Source organism: Bactrocera neohumeralis, chromosome 6 (assembly GCF_024586455.1).
Source record: "Bactrocera neohumeralis isolate Rockhampton chromosome 6, APGP_CSIRO_Bneo_wtdbg2-racon-allhic-juicebox.fasta_v2, whole genome shotgun sequence".
In the NCBI taxonomy this organism is placed as follows: Eukaryota; Metazoa; Arthropoda; class Insecta; order Diptera; family Tephritidae; genus Bactrocera; species Bactrocera neohumeralis.
In genome coordinates this window covers 51,971,119-51,986,541 of record NC_065923.1, presented here as the reverse complement: position 1 = coordinate 51,986,541, position 15,423 = coordinate 51,971,119, and the positions used below count along the sequence as shown (strand labels likewise).

General features: G+C 36.1%; 1 protein-coding gene across 5 annotated transcripts in view; it reads left to right on the top strand.

Annotated features, from left to right (window-relative positions):
- LOC126762674 (nuclear hormone receptor FTZ-F1) overlaps nt 1-15,423 on the top strand; it is a 109,906-nt gene that overhangs the window by 59,740 nt on the left and 34,743 nt on the right. Inside the window, exon 1 of one of the 5 annotated variants that reach the window (XM_050479590.1) lies at nt 14,673-14,899. The exons of the other annotated variants lie outside the window; for them this stretch is intronic. The gene's annotated coding sequence lies outside the window, so the exon portion shown is untranslated. Of the gene's footprint in view, nt 1-14,672; nt 14,900-15,423 lie in introns of those variants that run through there. 5 annotated transcript variants of the gene reach the window in all.

The following is a 15,423-nucleotide window of genomic DNA, read 5'->3' as shown; positions in this document are numbered from 1 at the left end:
AGGGCGGGTCGCGTCGGGTGTGTTGTAAGGCGCTGCTTACTTTACGAAGCGAATTATTTGCATGCAATTGAGCGCTCGTATAAAGAGCGCCGTAAAGTGACTGAGAGAGTTCACTGTAGACTATTGGCGCTCGGGTGGGTGTAAGGTTTTCAATACAAACTATGAAAAACTTATAGTTGTAAGCGCAGGCAGCGCAGTCTCTGCCGCCGCTGTCAGTTTGAAAACAAGCTGGCTGTTTTGGCTCTCATTGCTAATAACTTCGTGTGCAGCGCGCCAACAGCTGGCGCCAAAGTTAGCGTTTGCTACTACACAAGCGCATCAACAGCGACGACGACAACTATAGCAGCGAGCACAATTAACAACAACTACAAACATCAACTGCATTCCGAGCGCAATGAGCGCGCGGCATGAGACGCCGAATCGCGCAATGCTCAGCTATTATTTCATACCGAAAGCAAAAGTGAATTCTTTGGCTTTGTGTTTTTGGGTCGCCTCGTTTGCTATGCATATGTGTTGGAGTGTGTGTGTGCCGATGCATGCGCTTTGTGTGTGAATGTGTTTGTTTTGACGTTTGCTGACGATGTGGTGTTGCTGCAATGGAAGAGCTTTCGTTTTCAATAAAAATGCGCTCTCTATCGATGTTGTGTACAGAGTTGCCAAGGTCTAAAGAAATTTATATATCTTATTTGAATCATGATGAGTTTTAAATGAATTAAAAATGTTCTCATTGAGAATTTTTTTATTTTATTTTAATATAGTTAAATAGCCTTTCAATAGCAGAAATGTCAGTCGAATAAATGAATATTGTAAGGACCTAATAATCAATTTCAATCCTTGTCACGAATGCAGTTAGCAATTCCTCCTTAGCTTCAAATTTAGGTTCTTGTCACGAACTTAATAACTTAAATAATATAAAATTATTGAACGAAGCCGCTGAAAGGCGGAAAATGAAATATTAATCTATATAAGACTTGCTTGCTAAATACATATGGAAAAAAGTTGCCCATTAAAATAATATTTTTTCAAGTATTCATATTTATACTATATAAGACTTGCTTGTTAAATACATACCTTACATATTTATACTAAGTTTGCCAAGAAGTTTGTAATACTCAGAAGGAATATTCAGAGTTCCTATAAAATATATACATATGTATGTGAAAGATCAAACGAGCCGTGTCTGTCTATCTGTATATACATACGTGGACTAGTTTTCCCATAGCTTTTTTAGATATCGATCTGAAACTATTTTTCTTTCAAGGGAACTGCTCAGAATAGAGTTTGCATACGATTTACTAAGAACTGTTACTATGAAATGTTGAAAACTGCCGTTTGGTTTTTATGTACGGAAGCTAACCGAGAGGAACTCTTCGATAAAGCAGAGGATTGGGCAAGAAATATTTTTTGTTTTTACTTTCTACCCTTGTGTAGGATGTTAAGGGCTTCATTTCGAAACATAACATTTTTTTACCTCTTCTATAGACACATTAAATATTTCGATTTTGGCAAAGTTGGTTGCTGACACAATAGGATTTACGGGGCAAATTCGAATTAATGTTGGGTAATTTATTATTTGAGAGATTTGAGAGATTAGTTGATATCCTTACCCACTGATTTTTCGGTAAACCCATAATGTAATTCCCAATATATAGACTGACAACTAAAGCTATTCTAGCCATCGCAATAGATAATTCGGTCTAAGGAGGTCTCTTATAATCTTCTCTATGTACTTCGCCAACCCATATTTATATTCGCTACGCAAAATCACGGCAACCCTGCTGTACTCTTTCTATCACCTCTGCCTCTACCTCTCTCTTCAATTTAGTTGGCCGCAATATCTCTTTTGTGCATTTCATTTGCTCATTGACAACTTGCAGAGTCATCTCCACTGCCAACTCCGACTTGAAGATGCAATTTCAATGTGGTGGTGTTGTTGTAGGTTGTGTTGTGTCGCTTGCATTAAAACTCGTTTGCTGAAGTTCTGTTTGTCTCTGCCATTGTTTTTAGCTTTCTTAGGATAAGCTTGCTGTTGATTTTTGTTATGTTGCTGATATCTTCGTGGATTTTTTACCTTACGTTGTTACGTCTATGCTGTAATATGAATATGAATGTAAGACCGTTCGTATGTAAATTGTACTCGTTTTCTTGCCACATATTCTGCTTTGTAAGTGCACACATATGTACATACACACGCTTAATGACCAAACGACATCCATAAGGGGTTGCTAGGTAAATGGGCCTAAGGAGGCATACTTAGTATACATATGTAATATTATTGAGTGACGTTACTTACAACATACATACATACATAGATATATTTACATATAAAGTTAGTGGCTAACATTGTCTGGTTGTGCTACTGCGTCCGATGTTGAAAACCGGCATGACCAAGCCACCAGCCAAGCAACCAACGAGGCAAACAACAACAACAAAAGCACAAACATTTATACGTTTATTTGGTTGTTGGCGATGACAACAGCAACAGCAGCAGTTACGGCGAAAAAAAACAACAATAAAAACAAAAACAACGACAATTAAGTTAAGGCGAAACGGAAAAATGTTACAAGGTTTCGTTTCAGGTTGAGACGCTGTTTTGTTGTTGTTGGTTTTCTACAATTTTTTTTTTGCTTAGTACAAGTGATTTTTGTTGTTGGCTGTATTTTGTAGTTTTTTTGGCTGTTCACATATATCTACATACATTTGTGTGTATGTATTTGTTGCGTTTTGTCTTGGCTTGGTTTTAATTTTGATTTTTAAGTCATTCTTTTTAGTTCCTTCCTTCATCTTTTAGAGTTTTTTCCTTACTGTTGCTTGATTGATGTTGCTTCTGCTGTCGCAATTTTATTAATTTTTTGTTTTTTAATTTGTATTGTTGTTGTTTTTTGGAAAACTTCCACTGCATTGTTGTTGTTGCAAGTTGTAGATCTGCAATCTGTTGATGATTTGTTGTTTTCATTTTGCTTTTATTAAAATATACTCGATGCAATCGATTTCTTTGGTCGCCGCGCTATCAGTTGCCTATGTGTTTGGCGGGCTTCAGCGACTTGCGGCCAGAATGGTCAGTCAAGCTGTGATTATGTAATTGCAATTAGCTAGCTGGAAAAGCGAAAAGCTGAAAAAATACTGAAAATATTAAGAAATATGTTAGAATATTGGTGTATCTTTGACGTGTGGATAATACATGCCTGTTCTTCTACTTCTCCTTCTTCAGATGACTATTTCATACTTTTGAGCTATTCATAATGTTTCAAAAAGTTATAAGAGTGGAGCTTTGGGCTTAAAGCGTAGGGTAAGGTTAGTTATAGTCTATACAAGGGATACGCAACATGTTTAATTTAGAAAAGTGCTGAAATATTGTTCTTATAAAGTGAAAGAGACCGCTTTACTCTTCAATTTCTGATCAAAGACTAGCTTCTAAGTATGTCTAACAATCTAACTAAAATAGTAGTCAGAATTTTTCTATCAGACTTCTATAGTGACAGATTCTACCTAATTCTAATGGAATAGACGGTCCAAATATGTCCGAGGCGTATCTAGATCAAGATATAAAGAATACAAAGGTTTATAAAAGATCTTCATCAGCTATTCTGGGGTTTTCCAGAATTTATTGTTAGTAACTTTCACATGTCATTGGTCGCGGTTTTACCCATAGTTGGTACGAGAATGTTGTTGGCGTTGTTGTAGCGACAGAAAACATTTCTGACACAATTTCGAGCAATGTTTCCGAGTTGACAGCCATTGGCCGGATAAAAATGCGAATCTGTTCCGGCTACTTAGACCCGACTGTCGTGGGAACGGGGTTAAAGAATGGTGTATCAATTCGGCGACTGACGAGAGATACTCTCTTACAATTCCAAGCTCGGTTATGGAGGACGTCGGCAATAAAGTCTATATTCTATACAAACCGTAATCTCTAATCGATTCTGTCGGTGAATAAGGTTAGTCAGAGCAGGTACGATCATCGGATCACGATTTAAGCATCACTGGTTTTTCGTATGACCCATTCTTTTTCTAATCTTTTTCGGCATAACTAGTGTTTTCATTACAAAAAAATCGAACTCAACAACTTTGCTTTTCCGAACTTTACTAATATCCAATGGATCTACATACATACGGTTTAATGTTCCACTAGTCTTCCTAAAAATCAAATTAAAAATCTCACTTCCAAAAAGCTTTAATGTGAGCCTGACCTCTAAACCCTCGAATTATGTAATCAAAATATTTACGTCACTAGCTGCCACTCTCGACACACTGCACACAGTCACTTAACGCCACTTCTCTTATAGCAACTACTACTTCAGGCATTGGAGTTCCCAGAATGGCGCAACCTTTGCACGTGTATGGTATATGCAATTACATTGTTTTAGCATTCATTGTGTTGCAGCGTTTATCGTTCGACGATATCGAGCAATTGCCGAGAATAATAAACCATTAAATAGTTTTCACGAAGCTTTTTGTCATTCGTTGCGCATACGAGTATTACAAGCACTTTTATACCCAATGGCAACGTCGTTCAGTAAAACTTGCTAGCCGCGTAACGGTTATTTAAAACAACAAAGGATACATATGTATATGGTTCAGAGAGAGGATTTAATTGAGACTTGTTATAAATTTGTTTGTCGATATTTTCTCAGAAAACTTTAGATGTTTTCTCTCAGAGAAAGGAAATGTTTTATTGTTGTGGTTATTCATGCAAAATATCTGCTTAAAGAGGGTGGAGCTGGTATCTGTTCCAGAAATAAGTATAATTTGATCTTCTATGACGCCGTAGAGGAGTCTGAATATTTAACATTTTGGAACCGATGGCATCTTCTACGATCTCTACACTTCAGAAACGCAATGTTAAGAGATGCTATTTAGGGGAATGTAAATTGTGCCCAGTAGTTTTATCTTCTTAGTTCTGGATGATAGTCTGCAAATAGACGATCCTATTTAAGAGGTTCCTATGCTTATGGTATAGTTCCACTACTCGCGTACGTGAGAAAGCCAAATATCTTGGAGCTCCTCAACTAAAGTTGCGTTTGGTTTCATCTGTTTATCAATGCCGCATAGATTGACTGACCTCCCAAATTCGTTACATGAGGTTACTATTGCGATCTTACTATGTGTATAATCCCACCTCGGACTTAACGCCCAACTAACAAATAAAATATCGCTACTTTTGCAACAAGTTCTCATATAAAAGCGTTGGTCTACCAAAGCACCTATCCACTACGTCAATCATGACTTTGTACAGCAACTACGGTTGCGTCCGCTTTTAAGCCACCTTAAATATTAATCGACGAATTTATTTTCGGACCTAAAAGCAAAAGAACCGCAAGCGATTGGTATTTTCGGACAAATGCTCTCGTCAGCGGGCGGAGCAGAAAAGCTCAGATACAAAATTTTGCATTCGGGCCATGTCCGCGTTCAAAGTTACGAGCCACAAACTCAATGTTATGAAATTACAAAATCAGCGCCAGCAATTTTGTGTATGTGTGCGTGCTGAGCACCGCCCCCGCGACAGCCCGCGCAGAAGCAGTGAGTATAACGTATCTCCAAAGCGGCGATGACTAGCGCGTCTACGCCTATACAGCGGCTGCGTAACACTCAAACACATACACGATGTGTTGTGACTTAACAAATGCAACAACAATATTAAAGGTTTTGTTGTTTCATGGCGATTGCGCATGCGCGGCACACACAACCGCAGAGCAGTACAGAAATGCGCATGCGCGCCACATAACTGTAAATGTGTAGGTAAAACATCATTTGCGCTGATCGTTGGGGTCAGGGTGGCAGCGGCGCGCCGCACTACACTCGACGCTTGCTGGCGTTTGCTTCTGCGCGTAAGGCTGCTTTACTGCCTGCCTGCTAGCAGTAAATGGAGTAGAAGACGCAACTTTTGCGGACAAACTATGTAGGTCTCAAAACTTGTTTCACCAAACTTTTCACACAGCAAGAGCGCCAGAAAGAGAGAGAGTGTACGCGCACTATTAAACTTTGCCGCTTTGGCAGGCGAAAGATGCCGAAGCCGATGACGCCACTATTGCGCTGATGAAGATTTCGCAATCGTTCACTCTGCTATGACGTATGCGGTATTTGTGTGTGTGTGCAGAAGACGGTGCCAGCATTACCACCAACAGCATCATCCGGCCTGGTAACCGCATTTCTCGGCAGGGGCAAAGTCAATTGGCTGTGTGTGATCGAGTTTTCGTTTCGAGATTTTTTTATTTGAATTTTGGTTTCGATTTTGACTTCGATTTCTTCTGCACACGTACTCTCTCATTGGCCGTAAATTGATTTCATTAATTCTGTTTCACATTTTACTTGCTGTTTTTTTTGTTTTTAGTTGTATTTTTATTTTTGAGTTATTTTTGTATTTTTTTATTTTTATTTGTTGGTTTATGTATACCGTTTTCGATTTCTGCAGTATTGGCCCAATTCAAGCGTCTACGGATATTTACTAACTTTTGTTTTATGTTTACTCACTCGCTTGCTGGCTTGCCGGCTTTCACTAAACATGCCCCACCGGCATTGTTGGTGGCGCGGCATCATTTCGGCGCAACTCCACACTTCCATTTTCATTTCCACTTCCACTCTCACTCTCACTTTCGTTGTTTCGCTGTTGGGATACGGTAAGACGCTTCCATTGTTGTTTGCTTGGGCAGGCAACAACTTCGAATTGGCGATGTTTGCTCGGGTGTTGAAAGAATCCGTCGAAAAAACCCAAAAAATGCCTGTTATTGTCTGGCTGCTGCTGCGTGTTGGACGATGGCGCATGCACGCACACGCAAACAAACATAACTGTTTATATAGATGTGTTTGAGTGTGCCCATCGAAAAATTGTTGAATAATCGCAAATAGCGGCGGCATACAAACCTTCACACACACACGCAAACACACAAACAAACAAGCATCCAAAAGTTACATTTTCACGCCTTTTGCGGTACGGCTGAGATTTCGTAACTTTACGCTTTTTTCGCTCGCCTGCATACGTATGCATGTACATATGTATGTACGTATCCATATTGATTTTGAAATCTTGCGCTAAATTATCGAAAGTGACGCATCAAATATTGTACATTTCGTTTAACATCGCTGCCAATACGGCGTGGAAATGTTAAAACACTTCGGTTTTTTCGTTCGTAATTCAGACCTTTTAACACTTTGGCAATTTTTACTGGAAATGTGGTAATATAACGGAGTGATTCAAAGAGAAATCACTCGCAGCGATCTTCGAGAGAAAATCCCGCTTGTGAAATAGTAAGGAAATCAAGTAACGGTATCTACGATCTCTATGTGGATTGCCTAACCGCTGGCATGAAGATCAAATTTAGAAATGTACACCATCCCGTTTGAAATTTTCCAATTAACGGTACATAAATACAAACTATTATTTAAGGGGGTATTCTGGTTTAGAAGCCCGAATTGTAGGTATTTTTTTGAAATTTGATTTAAAAAAAAAAAATCAAAAATTATTTTGACTATCCATTTTTTACATGCTTTTTATTGATATTCTAAAAATACAAAACATAAATAATATAGGAAAAAAAATTAAATTTAAAAAAACTGCAGTTCGGTGAAGTAGAGACTGATGAAACAATGGCTTGTCCTGGCGTGCAGGATATAAATCCTTTCCGTGACCTAAAATGAAAATTTATGCAAAATCCGTGAGAAGTAAAAGTGTAGTTATCGCACTACGAAACGTTTTTGAAAAAAAAAATTACAAAATGGTGGAGGTTTGAAAAAAAAGTTTCGTATTTTCTCTGTTTTTTTGTGGTTCGGAATTTTTTAAAAATAAAAATAAAAAAAATCTTTCGAAAGCTCTTCGTAGTGCGATACTATAATGTATGTATAAGAAAGCTCTGTGTAAAATTTCATGTGAATCGGTTGAGTAGAACTTGAGTTATCATGCACACCGTTTCTAGAAAAGTAGTTATGAGAAAAACGAGAGTTTGAGAACTAGTCGCGCGCAGTCGGAGTTGGAGTCACAAAATGACTTGTAACTCGGAAAATAATTTGAATTTCGAAAAATCCTCTTAGGGACATTTTCTTGAAGGGTTATACTACAAAAATGTGCAAGAAAAAACGATTTTTTCGAATTTCTAAACCAGAATACCCCCATAATGTATACATACATACATTATAGGGTTGTTGGAAAAGTTGAGTAAAAACTTCTACAGTTTAAAAAAATTTAATTGTAAACTGCCATTTATTACAATAATTAAGCCATCTACCATCTAAAACTAACCGAGATAGATACAGAGTTATATGTATCAAAACGATATTCGTGCAAGCGAAAACTTCAGTAAAATTTTAGATATCTTAACGAAATTTGGTACACTTATTCCCTGGCATGCGAGCGAATTTGATATTGCCGAACTATAGACCCTTTCCACGCCCACAAAATACCAGTAATCGAAAGATAAGGCTATGGCTAAGCCACAAATTAAAATACAACACTGTAATTTGGTACTAACGAAATTAGCTGAGAATCCTTTCAAAATCTTATACCGTCTGAAAATTGGTGAAATCAGATGATAACCGCTTCCACTGCCTATATAACGATCATGTTGAAAACTAATGGGTGTGCGCTAATACATTAAAGAAACACCTCAAAGCCATTAAATTAATTAATTGAAGTTGGTAAAAAAGGAGTCCAAAAGAGTGCACAGTAGTCATTCAATGAACCCAGCACAGTTGGATTATAATTAGTTACAATTTTGAAACATAACTATCAGTCGAAAAAAATTATTCCAAAAGTTTATATCGTCCTAGATGACAATTGAGATCAGATTATAGGGTCCTTACTATTTTTCGACGCACTTTTGAAGTATAACTTGATTTTTGCTTCAAAATATGCCTCAGAACCGCCAGATTCCTTTTTCCTGTCTCTGAATTTCTTTCCTTCGAGCATTCTCTTATTGCTGAAAACAGACTGTTAGGGACAAGATCTGAAGTAAATCGTGGTTGCGGTAACAATTGTCATAGTTTTTAGTGATTTAAGACATGACCTTTATTTTGAGTGGTACGAAAGATATCTCCAAAAAGTTCCCTTGTTATTTGTAAAATATTTGTGTGCATTTTTTTGGTAGTTTCGTTTGTGTCGTCATATAGTCTGTGAGGAATTTAGTATGCCTGGTATCTCAGAAGAAAACTCGGCTTGTGAAAAAACATAAATTTTGACAAAAAAGTACCCGGAAATTGTAAATAAAACGCAAAATATTTAATTATTCATCAATATTTATAGCATATTGTCGCTTTCAAAGTAATCTCAACCAGATGTAATACACTTATGCCAACGATTTTTCCAGTCCGCGAAACACTTTTCATAAGCACCTTTTGGGATGGCCTACAGCTTCTTCAGAGAATTTTGTTTTATCTCTTCGATCGACTAAAAATAGGGAGCGGCACTTTCAGTTTGAGGAAGAAGAAAAAATCACACGGCGCCAAATCTGGTGAATATGATGGTGATCGATGGTATTCATTGTATTTTTGTCTTTAAATTCGGTCACAATCGAATCTTTTTGAAAAAAAATCAGCTTTATCGGGACGAGTTGAGCAAGAACTCGTTTCATATCCAAAATCATTCGAACGGAATCCCGGGAGATGTCTAGCCCTCTTGTCATCTCTCTAACATTTGCCTGAAGATTTTCAAGGCTTTGTACCACTTACTTGTAGGCTTACGTTTTTAATAAAACTGAATCACCGTAACTCTTCCAACATTCGCAACAAATCCACACACGAAATTTTGTTAGAAATACAAAATTTGAGACGAACATTTTATTCTATATTTTTATCTTTTGCAGAAATCGCAATGAACCACTGAGGTGTACCGATTTAAACAGCAGCTGTAAACAAACGGTTGCCAGATCGCGCTCATATTTAGCATAATAATTAAGGGCAGTCTTAACAACTTAGAGAAATTAATTTCAGTTTTTAAATATCATTTACGCGGGGAATTTAATTAGATTTCCCTCACTCTATTCAGTTATAACCCGAATCATGCCCTATCAGTTGTAATGAGATCAGTGTAGGTACCTTTACAAATTTGGAAAACAACAAATACTTATTTTCTATACCGACATAAACTATTTTATTGTTTTTCGGATGTAACTGACCATCTATTATTTTGTTTCCGAAATTATTTTAAATAATTTATTTGTTTATGCACTTTACCCATACTTACATATTTTCTAAAGTATATTTCAACTTATTGGGTCAAAAACTCAATATTCGGTCGAAAATGGCTTCTCAAATTTTCTACAACGGTATTGTTGAAGTGAGTTACTTTTTCGCCTAATGTCGCTGAGTTATTTCGAAAACAATTTAAAACAAACTCCTAATGGCTTTTTTTTTGTGCCGCGATATTTGCGTGTTTCGGTGCATTTCGCTCCATGAAAAGGCTAAACAGAACGCCCCAAATGAAAGGCTTACTCTTCCTAGAAGTACAAGCGAAAGCAAAATAGGTTATTTATGTGCACAAACACATACAAACAAATAAATGTGGGTATGCATATTATTGCCGGATAAATTTCTTTAGGCAGCAAATAACAAAAGAAGCCAACAACAGCAATCGAAAAAGGCAAAAACGCCGCTACCAGGCTGGATCTACCTCAGGCCTACCTACTCGACAAATTTAAAAGCCACTACTTTTGGTCGCACATTTAATTTGCTTTCAAAGCGCGACGTAAGCAGCGAACAAACAAGTCAACTCACAAATCTGCTACTTCACTACTTAGTCAATCAGTCAGTTGACATGCCGGTCCTAGCGGGTTTGCTCCGCCGATGAAATGGCCTAGATATATACAAGTATGTATATATCTATGTATATGTGTCTGTAGTGCAGGTAGGAAGGCGTGAGATGAATAAAGAACGGTATCTAACTATTGATTAAGGGAGATCAAATCGATGAAAAGATATCGATCCGACATAAACGTGAAAACTTACACATATGCAACTTACAAAATCTAGCCGATCGTTCGTTCGACACAAAGGATTAATAATATACACACACATACACATACTCACATGTATTACGTGCTCTTGGGTGTTTTTATAATTCAATATCAAAGCTACTTTTTAAAAGGCATACCGCTCCGCTGGTACGAGTACATATGTATAGGGTACCTCGTTAGTTGCTGGCACTCTGGCTTCAAAAGGTAAACAAAAATAAATCAAAAAACAACAGCTCACTGTGTGTTGAGCGCGCAACCAAGCAGCAAAGTCAAGTTAATCCAACTCAACTGGCTTGTAGACAACGATTACATATTTCACTTTCGCTTTCAACGAACTTTTGCACAGAGAGCGAGAGAGCGTACTGCTCAGAGTGCCTACGTTGTTACGTTTTCATTATACCCTGCAAGTGGATTGTAAATTTTTTCAGTGGGTAGCGCTTTATTACACACGTCATGGAATATGAAACGGTTTTAATTAAAAATTTCATATAATATAGACGAAGTTAAATTGAGCATATGTGAAATAGGTGTAAATGTTGAAAGCTGTAAATAATCCATCCGCCCTGCAGTTATTTACTGAGTAACGTTTTCGTAACAGAAATTCACTCAAAATTTCGTTAAAAATTAGAAAAGATAGAAGCGAAGAAACTCCGCAAATCAATGATTTCTTCTAGAAAGAATAAAATGAATACTCGTCGAAATAAATCCAACTTCATTGGGGTTTTGTCACTTAACCCATTCAAGTTTTTAGTTTCTGATATTTTTTTAGTATTTTCGGTAAAAATAAATGTGAAGTTTTGATTTGTCAATCCCGTAAATTAAGCACCAAATGTTTTTGGTTTAATTTCATCTAAGAAAATCTTCTGATTAAAATTAGTTTAAATTATTTTTTCCAACAAATTTGAATCGAGTTTTAAAATTAAAACTAATGATTAGCTTGAATTTAGTTCTTATCCCCAACCTAGGCTTTCAGAAAAACTTTAGTATGCTTCTTCAGGGTAGTCATATTGAAAATGATAGGCTATGATGTTAATGCAGTTTCTGAAAGTAACTGTGTAACACAGAGTCTCTTTGCAGCTGTCCAACATCAAAAAATTTTTTGGGCAATAAAATAATATTTTCTCATGTTATCTCCTTTCCAGGCAGATATGTAGGAACTTATATGTATTTTGGGCTGATATAAAAAAATATATCCATATATTTTCGTAAATAAATCCATACTAAAATTGAAAATCGCATTACGACATTCGACACAAATTTAAGGAACGATAAAAAATATTTTAGATATTAAATTGATATAGATATTATAATTATAATAAATCAGTTTCTGCGCTGCACTTCAGATTCCATAATTCTTCACATTTTAATATCAAGTAAGGAGTGTGGAGTGTGGGGTATACTTTTTTGTTAGTTCCTCTCTTGTTTACCTTTGCTGCAAACTGGTTTCACTATGTGCTTTTTTGCTCAAATTGTTGTTGTGTTATTTTTCATTTTTTAGCAAATTTCTGTTCGGTTACTCATGTACTGACTCCGCATAGCCCTTTAATTGAGAGTGAATGCGTTTCAGTGGACTCCGGAAATTACACTGTGCTTCATAAAAATGGTCACAGTTTTGGTAGAATGGAATTAGTAAACAATACAGTTCTTGCATATCGGATCGCAATGAGTTGAATTTTTTAAAATGGTAAAAATCAAAAAACTATAGCGAAAGCGAATTGGTAAAGGTAGTATTGACGTATATTAGTGTAGTGATATTTTAGTAAATGTGTTTATAAATGTATAACCTTTCGTTAATTTTGTACTTTATCATTTTGAATTCTGACTTCAGTATCCAGCTGCAAGTGGTAATGCGCTATTAAAATTTAAATTGCAATCTCCAACTTTAAGATTTCTCAGATATTTATAGTTTATATGTAGGTAAGACTACTGTCGGCAGTCCTTTTTTCAATAAAAAATTCAAATTTGAGTGTTTTTTAATAAGTTATTCTTCTTTTACTAGATTTCATTATCAATCTCAGACTTCCAAATCTTAGGAAGCAATAAATGAGCGCTTGCCTTCGGATGGTTTATAATGTCAGATTTTGCTATAACAACGATATAATGGTCAAGAAGTCTGTTTTACTTGTTCACTCTAATGAAGATGAATTTGAAAACCAGCTATTTCAAAATCTTTGTAAGACAATATTTGAACTATTTTTTAGCGAAGCTAGTAAACTTTTTTGTTTTTCGACGGGTACAAAGTAACACAAAACAAAGGTTCTCACCGAGCACAGTAGAAACAATGATTATGATAGTTTCGCCCACTTTAGAGTGCGTTTGACAGCAAAATACATTTAGGTGCTTCACATAGTCTCACAAATAATAAAATAAAATAAGTTATAACGATCCGAAAACATAGCGTTCAGCGTTGTATTTGCGTAAACTTATTTTTTTAAATTTACGATTTTATGATTTTACGATGCTTTATGACACATTGTGAGTACCCCAATTATTTCGTGACGTAATGATTGAAATAAGGGGTAAGCAATGTTAATATTAAAGTTAGGCAGTTTATTTCTTTTATGACGAAAACAGGTCACAGCCTGGCTTGTATCATTATTGTTGTGGCCTTTACATATGTAGAATTTAAAAGACAAATACATCTTTGGCGTCAGGCTTCAGTACTTTGTTTTAGGAAACTTACTTTTTCGAATAAGTTTTTCTAATTCCGCTGCTCAGAGTGACAGTTTGATTTATATTTTACCCAAGAAAAATAAGAATCAAGAATTTTTGAAGTACTGTAAGTGGCAAAATTAAAAGGGTCTTTTAAAAACTTTCGTTAAGCTTATGTGTCATTTTACCATAAGTTAACTTTTTGAAAGTTAGTGTGTCTCCTTCAAGAGTGTACTGTTTCTACCCACATAAGCGCTCATCTCTCGTCTACTGTATAGCTAGACTCGTATGTAGTGTGTATGTACGAGTGTTGGGAATCGCTCATTGAAAATTTGTTAATGTTTGGTTGGCGCAGTTCCCCCAAAAGCTTTTCGCTCATATGACCAGTGTGCGCGAATGTATGTGAGTGCCAATGGGGGCATACGTTCGCACTTGCTGACATACATAAGAGTATATTGTATGTATATACATATGTACGTGCATATATAAACTTCCATAAATATCAATATATTCATTTTATTATGGCACATTTTTGTACATTCGTGTAATTGTACGATTTATTTGGAGCACTGAGAGAGTGAGCGCGCTCTCGCGAGCGCACTTAACAGACCCCGTTGGGTTTGTTGGTGTGGAGGCGCGTTTGTAGCGCGAGCGGGGTGGACTTAAAAATCAAACTAGAGTTTTACAACAATTGCAATATGAACGCTGCCAAAAATTGCATTGCAAGCGCAGCGACAGCGACAGCGCAGTTAGCCGTGATGCCTGCAAACCGACAGCGCAATCGACGCAATGCATACGAAATAACTATGTACTGTCAGCGAGTTGGCTAGTAGAAACTTGGCGAGAGTAAAGTAATATGCTTGCACTAGTTTGGTGCTTAGTATAGTTGGCGGCGGCAGCGGCGTCGACGGCACCGAGGTTGTTAATGATGACGAAGACGCCGTTGATTGCGACAGCGCGCCAATGACGACTACCGACGGCGCCGTTGCAGACTGTGGTGCTATGCGGCAGCGCTACGTACGGAGTACTGCGTGAATCCTAGCGTTTGCTTGGGTTTAGTTAATCGAGATTCGCGGTTGATGTTGGTCGTGTTTTCGGCAAAAATTTTCTGCTGAACTAAATACATACATAGTAAAGATAAATAATTTCAAATTTAATACAAAACAAAAATAACAGCAACAATAACAATAATGAAACAGTGTCAGCTCAGCGCTTCTTACCTGCCTCAACAAAAATATCCACAACTCGATATAAAGCATAGAAGTGTTTGAAACAAAAGTAAAAAAGCGGAAAAGCATTCAAGAAATGTATGTAAAATATCGCAAAATACAGAATGGTGTCAAAGTAGAAGAGTATTCATATTAATTTATGTGGTAGTTATTGAAATATTGAATTAAAGCAAATAAAATACGTATACATTCAGTCGGTTAACTGTAACGGTAACTAATTAGTGAAGATTTTGGAGAAGAAAACGAATTTTTGAAGCACTAAAACAGTGATACGTTTGGATAAATCCTATTTACGCGTGAAAGCATAAAATACAAAATAAAGCAAAAATAATATATATTTAATTTTGGAAAAATATAAAAAAAATATTTTTTGAAAACAAAAAAATCCAATAAAAAATCATTTTTACGTAAAAATTTATTATTTAAAGTAAAAAGATATTTTTTAAGTTTAAAAAAAATATTTTGAAAAAAAAAACGAAAGTATTTTTATAGTAAAAAAATATATTTAAATATAATAGTTTGTCTTTTAAATTAAAAATACATAAAAAATAATAGTAAAAAATATTTTATTGTAATCAAATTACTATAAAAAATTTAATAAT